The sequence below is a fragment of the Mastomys coucha genome, unplaced genomic scaffold (assembly GCF_008632895.1).
Source record: "Mastomys coucha isolate ucsf_1 unplaced genomic scaffold, UCSF_Mcou_1 pScaffold18, whole genome shotgun sequence".
Classification (NCBI taxonomy): domain Eukaryota; kingdom Metazoa; phylum Chordata; class Mammalia; order Rodentia; family Muridae; genus Mastomys; species Mastomys coucha.
Window position 1 is genome coordinate 109,447,956 of NW_022196900.1, and position 12,756 is coordinate 109,460,711.

At 45.5% G+C, this 12,756-nt stretch overlaps 1 protein-coding gene across 8 annotated transcripts in view; it reads left to right on the top strand.

Annotated features, from left to right (window-relative positions):
• The first annotated feature begins 9,319 nt into the window (after nucleotides 1-9,319).
• The window catches only part of Rere (arginine-glutamic acid dipeptide repeats), a 358,397-nt gene continuing 354,960 nt past the window's right edge, over nucleotides 9,320-12,756 (top strand). For 4 of the 8 annotated variants that reach the window (XM_031379537.1, XM_031379534.1, XM_031379536.1 and 1 more), the window contains exon 1: nucleotides 9,321-9,835. The gene's annotated coding sequence lies outside the window, so the exon portion shown is untranslated. Of the gene's footprint in view, nucleotides 9,836-12,756 lie in introns of all 8 variants that reach the window. The other 4 variants (XM_031379538.1, XM_031379539.1, XM_031379531.1 and 1 more) reach the window with 3 other exon arrangements.

The window sequence follows — 12,756 nt, forward strand, 5'->3', positions numbered from 1 at the left end:
TCCAGGACAGCCAAGGCTACACAGAGAAACCCTGTCTCGAAAAAAGAGTAATAATTTTAGCCCCTAGAATCCCCACTGCTCTGCCTGGTTATCTTGTTCTTTCTACCCATGTTTTACTGTCTTTTCTATCTTCTTCACCCTGTTCACTTGTGCCCATTGCCCCAAATAAGTCAGTAAAACGTGTGCCACTCATGATGGCACATACTTTAATCTTAGCACTCAGGAGGCAGAGGCAGGCAGTTAGATCCTTAGAGTCTGAGGCTAGCCTGAATAGCCTCTCTACAGAGAAACTTCCAGGACAGCCAGGTCTATGTGTGTGACCTTTTCTCAAACAATCGAAGCCCTACAGGATTCCACGGCTTCTTTTGCCCTCCTCCAGCACCAGACACACAGTGGCAGAGACACCTTTACACAGAAGATAAATACAATTTGTAAAAATGTAAGGGACTGTCTGGCTGCGGCTCAGGGTTGGCGCACTTCCTAGCAGGTGTGGGGCTCTGAGATCATGCTCCAGCGCCGCACACACAGCACTCATTTGGTACAATTGTGCTTGGGATTGAGCAGAATGGAGGACACTGGCCTAGATTTGACCAACCTGGACATTACAGCTTGCTTGTCTGGCAGAGCTGAGTTTTGGTGCTCCTACCCCATCAGAGAGTTGTTCTGCCCTGTCAGGTGATCAGTTACATTCTGAGTTCCTTAAACAGGATTGTAGAAAATCCTGTTAAGGGAGGAAGATTCCTCCTAAAAGCCCCTTTGTCTTGCTTGTTTGGCTTTTAGAGAAAGTACGGTTTGTGCACAGTTGTGAGCACCAATTATCATGCCCCTTTTATCCCTAGAAAACAACACCTTCAACGCAAGCAATCTACCAGACAGGGGGAAAATATTTATCTTTAAATGCAGCTTCCCTGAGGGTGGAATTCTCGAGCTCGCTGGCTCTCTCAGTTAACAGTGGACAGCTGTTTTTAACAGGAAGCATGGAATCGCATGGCTCCCCCCAAAAAAAACGGCAGGAAGACAGAGGGAGGAGGGTTCCTAATTATCAAACTTGGATGGGGGCCAAGACAATGAACCTCCTTGTCTCCGCCCCTCAGTTCTTACACAAGTCCTGTGAGACTCTTAATAACCACAAGTGGTCAGGTGGGCTGGATCTCATCTAGAAGGCATCCTCGTGACTCGAGTTCAATGTGACTCAGGAGGAGAGCATCAGGCCACCCCAGCTGAGCATGCTGGCAAACAGACCGTAAAATAAAATTCAGCAGAGTGAGCGATTGAACTGGGAACCTCAGCTGCTCTGCACAATCAGACACATACAAACAAAGAAAAGGGTTTTCTCATGCCTCTTCTAAAAAACATTTTTAGTTTTTTTCGATAGGTTCCCATTAATCCCATGCCAACCTCCCACTCACTATGGTGGCTGAACTAATATAATAATCTTCTTGCCTCCAAGTGCTGGAATCGCATGCATGCTCCGCCAAGCCCAGCTTACGTTTATGATTGTGTGTGTGTGTGTTTGCTCACATGCCATGGAGTTGCATGGGCATGGAGGTCAAAGAGTCCCTGTGGATGTAGCTTCTACCTTTTCAGCGTCCGGGTCCCAGGGTGAGTGGTGGTGGTGTGGAACCCTATTCCTTAGGCTTGGTAGCAAGTGCCTTTATCTAGTGAACCATCTCACTAGCCCACATCTTCCTTTAGAAAAGTAATCTTACCTTTACTGAAGCAAGTACAATGAGCACCCATCTCTCCCTTGCAGTGCAGGGCAGGGTCAGGCTTCCAGGGGTCACTTGTCTGACTTGTGAGCCAGAGGGACTAGAGAGGAAGGAATTAAGTTAAATCCCGCTGTGACTACAAAGACATAAGGCAAGTGGGCAGCGAGTGCTCTAGTTTCAACCTGAAAAAGTGCAACCGGAGGTAAAGAGAGCACATTATTGGCTTGGGTTTTCACGACATAAACTTGGAAGCCAATTCTGTGGGAAAGGCCCGGAAACAAGCTTCATTCTGTTACAAGGGTTGCTGAGGACTCGCTCTAGTTCTGCTTAGGGCGTTTTAGGGGAAAATAATTTACATGTTCCATAGCTTGAGTACTTCTGGAAGATTAGGAAGGCTAGTTACCAGCCATATGTTCAAAGAACTTGCATTCTTTCTTTCTTTTTTAATTATAAAAATTATCCATGCTTGAGATAAAAAGGAAGGGGAAAAAATGAACAGAGCAGACTCTAATGAAGTCAGAAGTCACTCCTCGTTTTGCACTCAGGACGTGTTCGTTCGTTCCTCGCCCAGTGGGCTCGTTGGAAGCATTCTGTGAGGACGTTCTGAAGCATGCCCAGACTTGCCCTTTCCTATTTATTTTCCCTGGGTGGTGTGTGTGTAGCAGGTGTCTTACACACGTGGAGGTCAGAGGACAGACAACCTCAGGTTCTCCACTCACCCTGTGGGCTCTGGTTCTAAGACTTAAAGCAAGCGCCTCAACCCTGAGCCACTTCACAGCCAGCCGGGAGTGAGCTGCACTCCTGCCCTTCCTACGGATGGACTCCATACTTGTTCTTTTTAAAAAACGCAAATAGAAGCCAGGCGTGGGGACACATGCCTTTAATCCCAACGCTTGGGAGGCAGAGGCAGGCGGTTAGCTATGTGTCTGAGCCCATCCTGTTCTGCATGGCAAGCTCCACACCAGCCGGGGGGGCTACATAGTGAAATCTCTTCTCAAAAAACAAACAAAAATTTTTTCTTTTTGATTTATTTATTTTTTTATGTATGTAAGTACACTGTCACTGTTTTTAGTCACACCAGAAGAGAACATTGGATCCCATTCCAGATGGTTGTGAGCCACCATGTGGTTGCTGGGAATTGAACTCAGGACCTTCCTCTGAAAGAACAGTCAGTGTTCTTAAACCGCTGAGCCATCTCTCCAGCCACTTTCTTTCTTTCTTTCTTTCTTTCTTTCTTTCTTTCTTTCTTTCTTTTTGTTAATTAAAGAAATTGTTTGGGGGCTGGAGAGATGGCTCAGTAGTTTAAGAGCACTAACTGCTCTTCCAGAGGTCCTGAGTTCAATTCCCAGCAACCACATGGTGGCTCACAACCATCGGTAATGGGATCTGATGCCCTCTTCTGGTGTGTCTGAAGACAGTGACAGTGTACTCATATACATAAAATAAATAATTCTTTAAAAAAAGGAAAATAAATAAAATTAATAAACAAGCAAACAAAAAAATCCAACTAGACTCAGGCACACTGGCACACCCTCAGGCTACCAGGGACTACATGAAACCTCACTCAAAAGCCAAGCTCACTCAAGGGAAGTGGTCTGCAACGTGACTCACTTACCAAGTGACCAGTGTTCTTTATCAATTGGGATTTATCTTATGCTACCAGTCACCTTTCTCTTTGCTTTGGTAAAGGACCCTGACCACTGACCTCTGGGGAGAGAGGGTTTATCATGACCCATAGTTCCTCGAGCATAGGCGGGCGTAATGCTGGGATTTCATGGCGGTAGGAGCTTGAGGCAGAGGCTTGAGCTACCTCCACAGTCAGGAAGCAGAGAGAGATGGTGCTCACTTTCTCTGTTTTATTCAGTTCAGCATCCCAGACAATGGGTGGGTCAATGCTACCCATTGGCAGGTCTTCCCACCACAGTGAACCTAATTTCAATGATCCCTGTCAGCGAAAGCCAGGTTTGCCCCCTAGGTGGTACTCAGGAGGCAGTGCTGACCACCAGGGCATCACTAACCCTGCACCTTTCACAGGTGATGCTAGATCTTGTCACGTGGATGATCGATACTGATCATCCTTCCTTCCTTCCTTCCTTTCTTTTAATTTAGATAGGGTTTCCACACGCTGGCCCAGGCTGGTCTTAAGTTTGTGATTCTCTTATCTTAGCTTCCCAAGTGCTGGTATTGCAGGTGTGAGCTACCATATTCAGCTTAAAATAAATGTTAGTGTGCTTCCAAAACGGTGGGTTTCATTATATTTTCTCTTTAAGAGATTATTTAATTTTACCTGTATATATATATGTGCCTGAGTATATGTATTTGTGTTACATTCACGCAGGAGCTCTTGGAGGTCAGAAGGGGGCACTCAGTCTCCTGGAACTGCGGTTATAGGCTGTTTCGAGGTGCCATGCATGTGCCAAGGACTGAACTCTGGTTGTCTGCAAAAGGAGTAATGTCCTTACATCCCGAGTCTTCTCTCTAGCCCCCCATTATGGCTCCTTCTTTCTCTCTCTTAAGAACTCCTTCAGATGTATTTATTTTTACGTACATAAGTGTTTTGCCTACACATATGTATGTGCACCCCAGGCATACTAGTGTCCCCAGGGCTCAGAAGAGGGTGTCAAAACCTCTGAAACTGGCGTTACAGATGATTGTGAACTGTCATGTGCGTGCCCGGAACTGGACCCAGGTCCTCTGCAAGAATGGATAATCTTAGGCTGGAGAGATGGCTCAGGGGGTAAGAGCACTGACTGCTCTTCCAAAGGTCCTGAGTTCAAGTCCCAGCAACCACATGGTGGCTCACAACCACTTGTAATGGGATCTGATGCCCTCTTTTGGTGTGTCTGCCTAAATTCAGTTCCCAAGAATGGATAATTTTAGCCACTGAGGCATCTCTCTGGCCCCTCCCTCATCATGACATTTTCATACAGGTACACCTGTCCTTTGATTATATTTACCCAGCCCTCTTCATATCCCCGCCTTCTCATGTTCTTCCAGCTGGTCCCTTTCTTTCTGCTAAATACTCTCCTTTCTACTTCCATGTCATATATGTCTCTCTTTGTGTGTTTGTGTGTGTATGCGCACGTGCGCGTGTGTAGGATCACACCTCTGATTTGATTCCTATATATACAAAAGTAGTTTTAAGGCAATGACTCTTGGAGAGGCAACTCAGCACTTAAGAGCATCAGCTGCTCTCCCAGAGGGTCCAGGTTTGATTTCCATGCGGCAGCCCACAACTGTCTGTAACTCCAGTCTCAGGCAATTTGACAGTTTTCTCCAGCCTCTGCAGGTACCAGGCATGCAAGTGGTCCACAGACATATGCATAGACAAAACATCCATATGTACAGCAATAAAGTGAAAAAAGTCTTTAAAAATCACTTCTGGGCTGGAGAGATGGCTCAGTGGGTAAGAGCACTGACTGCTCTTCCAAGGGTCCTGAGTTCAAATCCCAGCAACCACATGGTGGCTTACAACCACCCATAAGATCTGATACCCTCTTCTGGTGTGTCTGAAAACAGCTACAGTTCTTTGGGCTGGAGCAAGCAAGGCCTACTAGAGAGAGCAGAGGTCTTAAAAGTCAATTCGCAACAACCAGATGAAGGCTTACAACTATCTGTACAGCTACAGTGTGTACTCATATACATAAAATAAATAAATAAATCTTTAAAAAAAATCACTTCTTAGGGATGTGCGATGTTCCTTTTTAGCTACATGGGGAGTTCAAAGCCAGCTTGGGCTAAGTGATTCCAACAACAACAATGATAATAACAACAGAGCTGGCCTGTATTAAGGTTATAGAACTAACAAAAGTCTTTGATGTTTTTAGATTCAATAACAACAATCATTCCCATTTCCTAAAGCTTGCTAACAAAAAAATGAGGAAAAATGTTTTACTTTCACATGAAAAAAAAAATGCCTACTAGATGTTCGACCTTTTTAACCTTCTGCAAACTATTTAACTTCTTTAACTCCTAGTTCCTTGACCTTTAAAATGTGGGTGATAATAACACACTTCATGGCTGTTGTCAGGACTGAGTGGGCAAAAGAACGTAACAGGCTGGCCATGGCACTTGGGGCACAGTGAGCTTTCAATCATGGCTTCATAGTTGTTCTTATTAGAAAGGTTATTTCATAGCCGTGCGGTGGTGGTGCACGCCTTTAATCCCAGCGCTTGGGAGGCAGAGGCAGGAGGATTTCTGAGTTCAAGGCCAGCCTGGTCTACAGAGTGAGTTCCAGGACAGCCAGGGCTACACAGAGAAACCCTGTCTCAAAAACAAAACAAAACAAAAAAAAAACAAAAGAAAGGTTATTTCATTATCAGAGTCTGAGGCCCTAGGAGGGAAGTCTGTGCCATTTGGCTCTGTAGTTGGACCACAGTTCTTGCTTCTTGCGTGGACCTGTTAAATAGGCCTACTCTGCTGATTTTATGACCCTGTAGTGTATTGTGCTTTATAATTATGTGGAATTTGGATACTTCCACCTACATGCACATCTATATGCATGTAGACCCCAATTCCCAGCTCTTAGGAGGTGGAGGCAGGAGGATCAGAACTTCAGTGTCTGTCCATGAGGTGGCTCAGGGAGTAAAATTATTCACTTGGCTGTGCCAGACTAAGTTCAGATCTCTGCCTTATGTAATTTTTTATTGTTGTGATAACACATCTTATAGAAGAAAGAGTTTACTAGGCTTGTGGCTTCAGAGGTTTAGAGTCCATCATGGCGGAGCAAAGGCAGGTACATAGGAGCAGCTGAGAGGGCGGGCGCACCTTGATCCATAATAGGAAGCAAAGAGGGAGCACGCTGGGAACAGAGAGACTTCTGAAACCTCAAAGCTCACCCCCAGTGACACACCTCCTCCAAGAAGGCCACACCTCCTAATCCTTCCCAAACAGTTCAAACTGGGGACCAAGTATTCAAATATATGTGTCTATGGGGGCCATTCTCATTCAAACCACCACACTTCCAGAACCCACGTAATAGCTAAGTTTGTCCTCTGACTTTCACATTCATGGTGTGGTATGCATGTACCCTAACACATAAATACATACATGCATATACAAGAAGTAAATACTTATTTATTTATTGGATTTTTATTGAGACAGTCTCTGTGTAGCCCTGGTTGTTCTGGGACTCACTGTGTAGACCAGGTGGGCCTTGATTCACAGAGACCCACCTGCCTCTGCTTCCCTAATGCTGTGATTAAAGATATGCCCTTTATGCCTGGCCAGTAAATACATATTTCAAAAAGGAATTTCAAGGCTTTCCTTCCTGACACCAGCCTGGACTACAAGAGACCCGACTAACAAAAAAAAGCATACCTATATACATAGGTCTTGATAGGTAATCCAGCCATCTAACTAGCTTTATCTTTCATTATTCTTATATGATGTTAATTAGCTCCATCCCTACCTACCAGGTTGAGTGCAGTTTACTCACTGAGAAATTACTGCAAAATTTAGTCAGCTATAAAAAAAAAAATTATTAGCTAGCTTCCCCATTTCTCTTTTTAGCCATCATTAATTTATATTTTATTTATATGTATGTTTGTATTCCTAATTTGTGTATGCACACATGTGTGTGGTTGGTGCTACAGAGGCTGAAGAGTATGTCAGAGAGCTAGGAGCTGAAGTTCTCTGCACTTGTGCCCTGGCCTACATGGATGCTGGGAACTGGACTCCAGACCTTTTGGAGAGCAGCAAATGTTTTTAAACACCGAGCCAGCTCTTTATCCCCAAGTTCTGATTTTATTTGAAAGTGAAGAATTTTTTTCTTGTTGGAAGGGAGTAGGAAGGCTTAGTTGTGGGCCTTCAGGCCTCAGCAGGTAAAGGGGCACTTACTGCCAAGCTTAACCACCTACTTGCACTGCAAACCTGCAGTCCCTGGAGTTGAGCAGAGACCCAAGACTCTGAAAGCCTTCCCATGATCACTGTAGCAGGCACATACATACCCCTTATGAAGAAAAAACTGTTAAATTAAAAGAAGACCCCATTTCCTTTTAGATCTCTTGGGCCACACAGTTCAATGACATCTGTTAATTGAAATTATTCTTAAAAGGAACTTTTGGATGTGGAAATTATAATCTGAATAGACATTCCAAAGAGAAAAATTCTCCTTTTATTTGAAATAGATGGGTGAATTATTTTAAGCTTTGCTCTAGCCCTTAATTATTCTATTATATATAGACCTTAACTCCTCTGAGAAGAGTGTATGGTTTAAGGACACCAAGAAGCATTTACAGAATATTAACAAACTAACAATAGGCTGATGATTTGCCCTGGACTCATGCCAGCATCTGTGAAAGAACTCAATAAACATGATATGCATTTCAAAAACTGGTAATTATAATTAAAATTCCAAACCCCATGATCCTATAAATTATATGAAGTAGAATGGGAGCATTTGGCTTATCATATGTGGTATGCAGGGTGATTACGTCTTTGAGCGTAGTGGGAATATAGTAATACTTTTTACAGGTGAGAGTTGACTTTTCCCTTTTTTGTTGGCATTTTTGAGACAGAGTTTCCAAAGGCGGCTCTGACTGGCCTGAGACTCACGTTGTAGACCAGGTGGGCCTTCACCTTTAGTTAAGATCTTCTTGCCTCTGGCGCTCTAGTGCTAAGATAACAAGAGCCACCAGGTCTATGCCTCCCCTCCCCCAACACAGCAGATCTGCTTTCTCTAAAAAAACTCTCTGTCGTTATGGTCTGTTCTTTATTACTTTTTTTTTTTTTTTAAATCATATGTATGTGTGTGTAGGTTTGTGCACATGGAGGCTGGAGGAGGGTTGGATTTCTCAGAGCTGTGGTTACAGGCCGCTTTAGCAACCGATGTGGGTGCTGGTAACCAAAGTGGGGTCTTCTGCGAAGAACAGTATGTGCTCCTAACCACTGAGCCATCTCTCGTGCCCTGTTTTTATTACTTCATGAGGCCTTTTATTATTCTCATCAAATAAGCAGCGCAATTTACCAACTCGCCTTTCTTTTCTTCCTTTCTCTCTCTCTCTTTCTTTTTTTCAATTCAGTTTTGGTCAAACATTATTTTTAAAAATTATGAACTGCCCATCAGAACAAATACTTCGAATCCACTCTGTAGCTCCCCTTGGACCACAAGGGATAGGAATCTGTCTCTTTCTTGACTGAAAAAACCAATTATGACTCTGGTAATAACAAGAGCAAGTGGACAGTCGCCAAGCTCACCCCTAAGACCTGCCCGCTTGAGGTAGACCATCCCGGGAGTGTCAGTCCAGGGCTGGCCGCTGGGAGCTCTGCCTGAGGCCGGGCAGGGCAGACCAGGCACAAAGCCGCGCCTGGGGCGGGGAGCCCATCTCCCTGGTTCCGGCCGCCGCCCGGAGCGTGCACCAAGGGCTCGGCCGCACCGCCACCAAAGCCCGGCCTCTCCCCTTGCCTTGCCTACGGCTCATTTTATTAAAAAGGGGAAAAAAAAAAAAAAAAAAAAAAAAAAAAAAAGAAAATGGAAGAGAGAGCTGGAGCAAACACCCCGCCCTCAGGCCCGCCTTCCGCCTCCTATTGGCCCGCCCTCTACTGGCGTCACGTCAGGACACACCAATAGCGACGCTCGATACTGCGAGGTGGGCCGGGCCCAAGCGCGGAGTGGGCGGCGGGTCGGCGCAGCAGCCCCGCGGCTCCGCCACCATCGCGGAGGTGCCGCTGCTCCCACAGACGCTCGCGAGCCGACCCCCGCGCTCCGCAGCCTCTCGCCCCGCCGGGCCTCGGTCCCCGCCTCCTTCCCCGCGCCTCGTCCCCTCACGCGCTCCCCACCTTGTCTCCGCCTCATTTTCTCTCCTAGTTGAGGGGTAGGAAAGAAAAAAAAAACCCTACCATTCTCCGGTGGGAGCCACTCGCCCTCTGGGAAAAAAAAATCCACAAAACCAGACATGGTCGTGGGCTTCCACTGCTGAAGGCTTGGCCCACCCGAGGAGGTCGAAGTCCCGGCAGGGCAGCCCCGCAGCCCCCCGCTGCCGCATCCCCGCGGGCCGGCTCCTTCGGCCCCGCGCCCACCGCCCGCGGCCCGCTGCCGGCCCCCGCGGCCTCCCACCTGGTCCCTGCACTTTCACCGGAGCCCGGCCGCCACCCCTCTCATTGATGGTGTAGCGCCTGAGGGGAAGGTAAGTGTCCGAGTTGTGGGCGCCTCACCACGCCGCGGGGCTGCCCTCCTCGGCCCCTCCTTCCGGGGTCCGAGTGCTCTGGGTGGGCGGTGGGGCTCGGCGGAATGCCGAGGAGGGTGAGAGTGCTGGCGAGCCCTCGGGGACCCTGGGCGGCCAGGTGACTGGACTCCGCGCCTCTTGACCCCTGCTCTCTCTTGGCTTCTTAGACACGCTCTGGAGCTAGCGTGAGGTTAAAGTGTTCCATGCCGCTAGCTGAGCAGCTCAACTAGGAGAGAGAGGCAAGGACCCGAAGCTGTGCATTTCTTGGATATTTGCGAACGTGGGGTCTGGGAACTGACTCATTAAAGTCTCATTTTCACATTAGGAGGAAGATTCCTCCTTTGTGTTCTCAAGTCTCTCTTCTCAGGCTCTGTGAGTCCAAAATTAGGGAATCAAATACCTCTTGCAGCGGTGTAGAATTCTGTCATTATTTAAGTTCTGCTGTCTGAAAGAGGGTGCCTTCTTTCTTTCTTTCTTTCTTTTTTTTTTTAGGGTTATGGGAGAAGGTAGTTTTACATCGAATGGGGTGGGTGTTGTGTTGAGGGAGTCTTGCAGGTTTCCTTTGGAACTGTTTGCTTGAGAAGTTGTTGAAAGGAAAATAAAATGATTCATTGTTGAATAGTCATTATCCTCTGTCTCTTTTCCAAGGTTTGCTTACTTTTTTTTTTTTATTACAGACTTCAAACATTGATTTCAGCAGAATGTGCCCTTGAGAAACTGGGTGCTTTAAATGTTTCAGTATGTGCTGCTATTTTAAGGTGGCTCTGAAAAAGTAGTTTTGTATGAATCTTGAAATAACCTTCTGCAAAGCAGTTCTTAAGACAAAACCAAACAAGACAGATTAACTAGTGAGTGTGAACTTGCTGGGTTCCAACACAGTCAGTCAGTGCAGCTCAAACGAATGCAGCCTAGGTTTAGATTTCAAATAGCTTTTATAATTGCTTTCCATTTAAAGAGAGACCTTTTTGTCTGGTGTACACTGGTTTCTTTAGTCTCAGGCCGGTGGGGGAGGGGAGAGAGAGGATGGATCTATACAATAATAAAATCATCTTTGGCTAGATATTTCCTTCCATGGATTTGCTTGCTGAGTTAATTCCACTCTAAATTACAAACCATTTTTGATTTTGATGGCCTGGTCTGGGTGAAAGCTTGGCATCCAATTCTCACTGTTGTTGAGGTCGAAGGGAAGAGGCAGAGGCAGACTCACACAGAGAGATACACACACTACACACACCACACACACACACACACACACACACACACACACACACACACACACACACACACACACAGAGACACAGAGCCAGGCAGAGGGGCTCATTGTTCTTCCATACAGACATTCATTCTCTCTCTCTCCCATATTTGGGACTAGGTTTGCACAGACAAACACAGCGCTTTTGGGGAGGGAGGAGGAAGGTGGGGGATGGGAGGTGCTTTTCTCGTTCAGTTTTCTTTCACCCATTTTCACGTCTGTCTTTTCTTTTGCAACCTTGCAAGGCAGATGAGTACACGGGACAGGAAAGGACACTGTGGATGGAGCTCAGGAGACTCCTGTCTCCCTTCCTGCCTCTGCAGCCCTGCTTTCTGCTTTTTTCCATCTGTGTAAAGATAAACTCTGTCATGGCCTTACTCTCTGCTCTCCATTCCTTGAAACCCCTGACTTTGTTAGGGACAGATCTGTTCACTTGATTTTTATTTTGCTGAGTGTGAGAGTGTGACCAGGGCCTTTCTAAGTAGAAATAGGTTGTCTCAGTTAAAATGATAAAGACTGTTTTTGAGGTTAATATGTAGCAGTATTGTGTGTGTGTGTGTGTGTGTGTGTGTGTGTGTGTAAGTGAGAGGGGGGGAGAGAGAAATATTGATTTGATTTGATCAAATCAAGGCCCTTGGTCCTTGACTTATCAATACAGTTTTTTCCCTCAGTAGTGGTTTAAGAAAAGATCGGGCTTTCTGGTTGGGGCTGAGGTATTTGGAATGCTGGATGGGGCTGAGAGTCCACCTGGCATAATCCTGCTCTGGGCCAAGGATGGAGGTTAGTGTGGCTTGCAGAATAGCACCTTCTACTGGTTAATTGCTTTGACGAGCCAGTCAAGAGGATGGGGGAGGGGATTAACGGCTGAGGCTTAATGATTTTCTTTTAAACACAGCCGCTGTGCCTTTCTGCAAATGCCACTTCCCCAGGCTGCTAATACAGATGCCCTTTGACAGGCACACTTGCATCGCAGCCTTATTATGTTATTGGCTGTGTCTTGACATTAATTTGTTCTGTTATCAGGGGTATTTTCACATTGTGACTTTCAAGGACTCCTTTGAATTGATGCTCTTTCTTTATGTGAGAAATGTAGTTTGTCTTAAAATAGAGAACAAAATAGGGGCTTATTTGCATTCCAGGTGTAGGAAATTGTATACACCAGCAGCTCTTTAAGAAATTTTTAGTTTCGTTAAAAAAAAAAAAAAACTTACAGAAAGTAAAATCCTAGCATTAGAGATTTCCTCTGGGATTTAAACACCCACTCCCTGGCAAAGAGGCTGAGGAGAAGTTTGGTTGAAAATCAGTAGGTAATGGTACTGTATTCTAATACTGTTTTCAATAATCATACCAGTATTAATAAACAGAAGCCTGATAGAATGGCTTGTGGCTTCAATTTTTTATATAAACTGGAGGCTAGCAAAAATTTGACTGTGTATACAGATTAACACAGAAGATTGTGGATTCCTCCTCAGAGTCTTCTGAATTTATGTGCAATTTCATAAATAATCTGTTGATAAATGCCTCACAGGAATTTATCATCATGGGTTCAATGACCAATTAGAGAGGTTTGCAGCTATAAATGTCTATTCTAGACTGGTCTGGTCATTCTTTTTTTTTTTTTTTTTTTTTT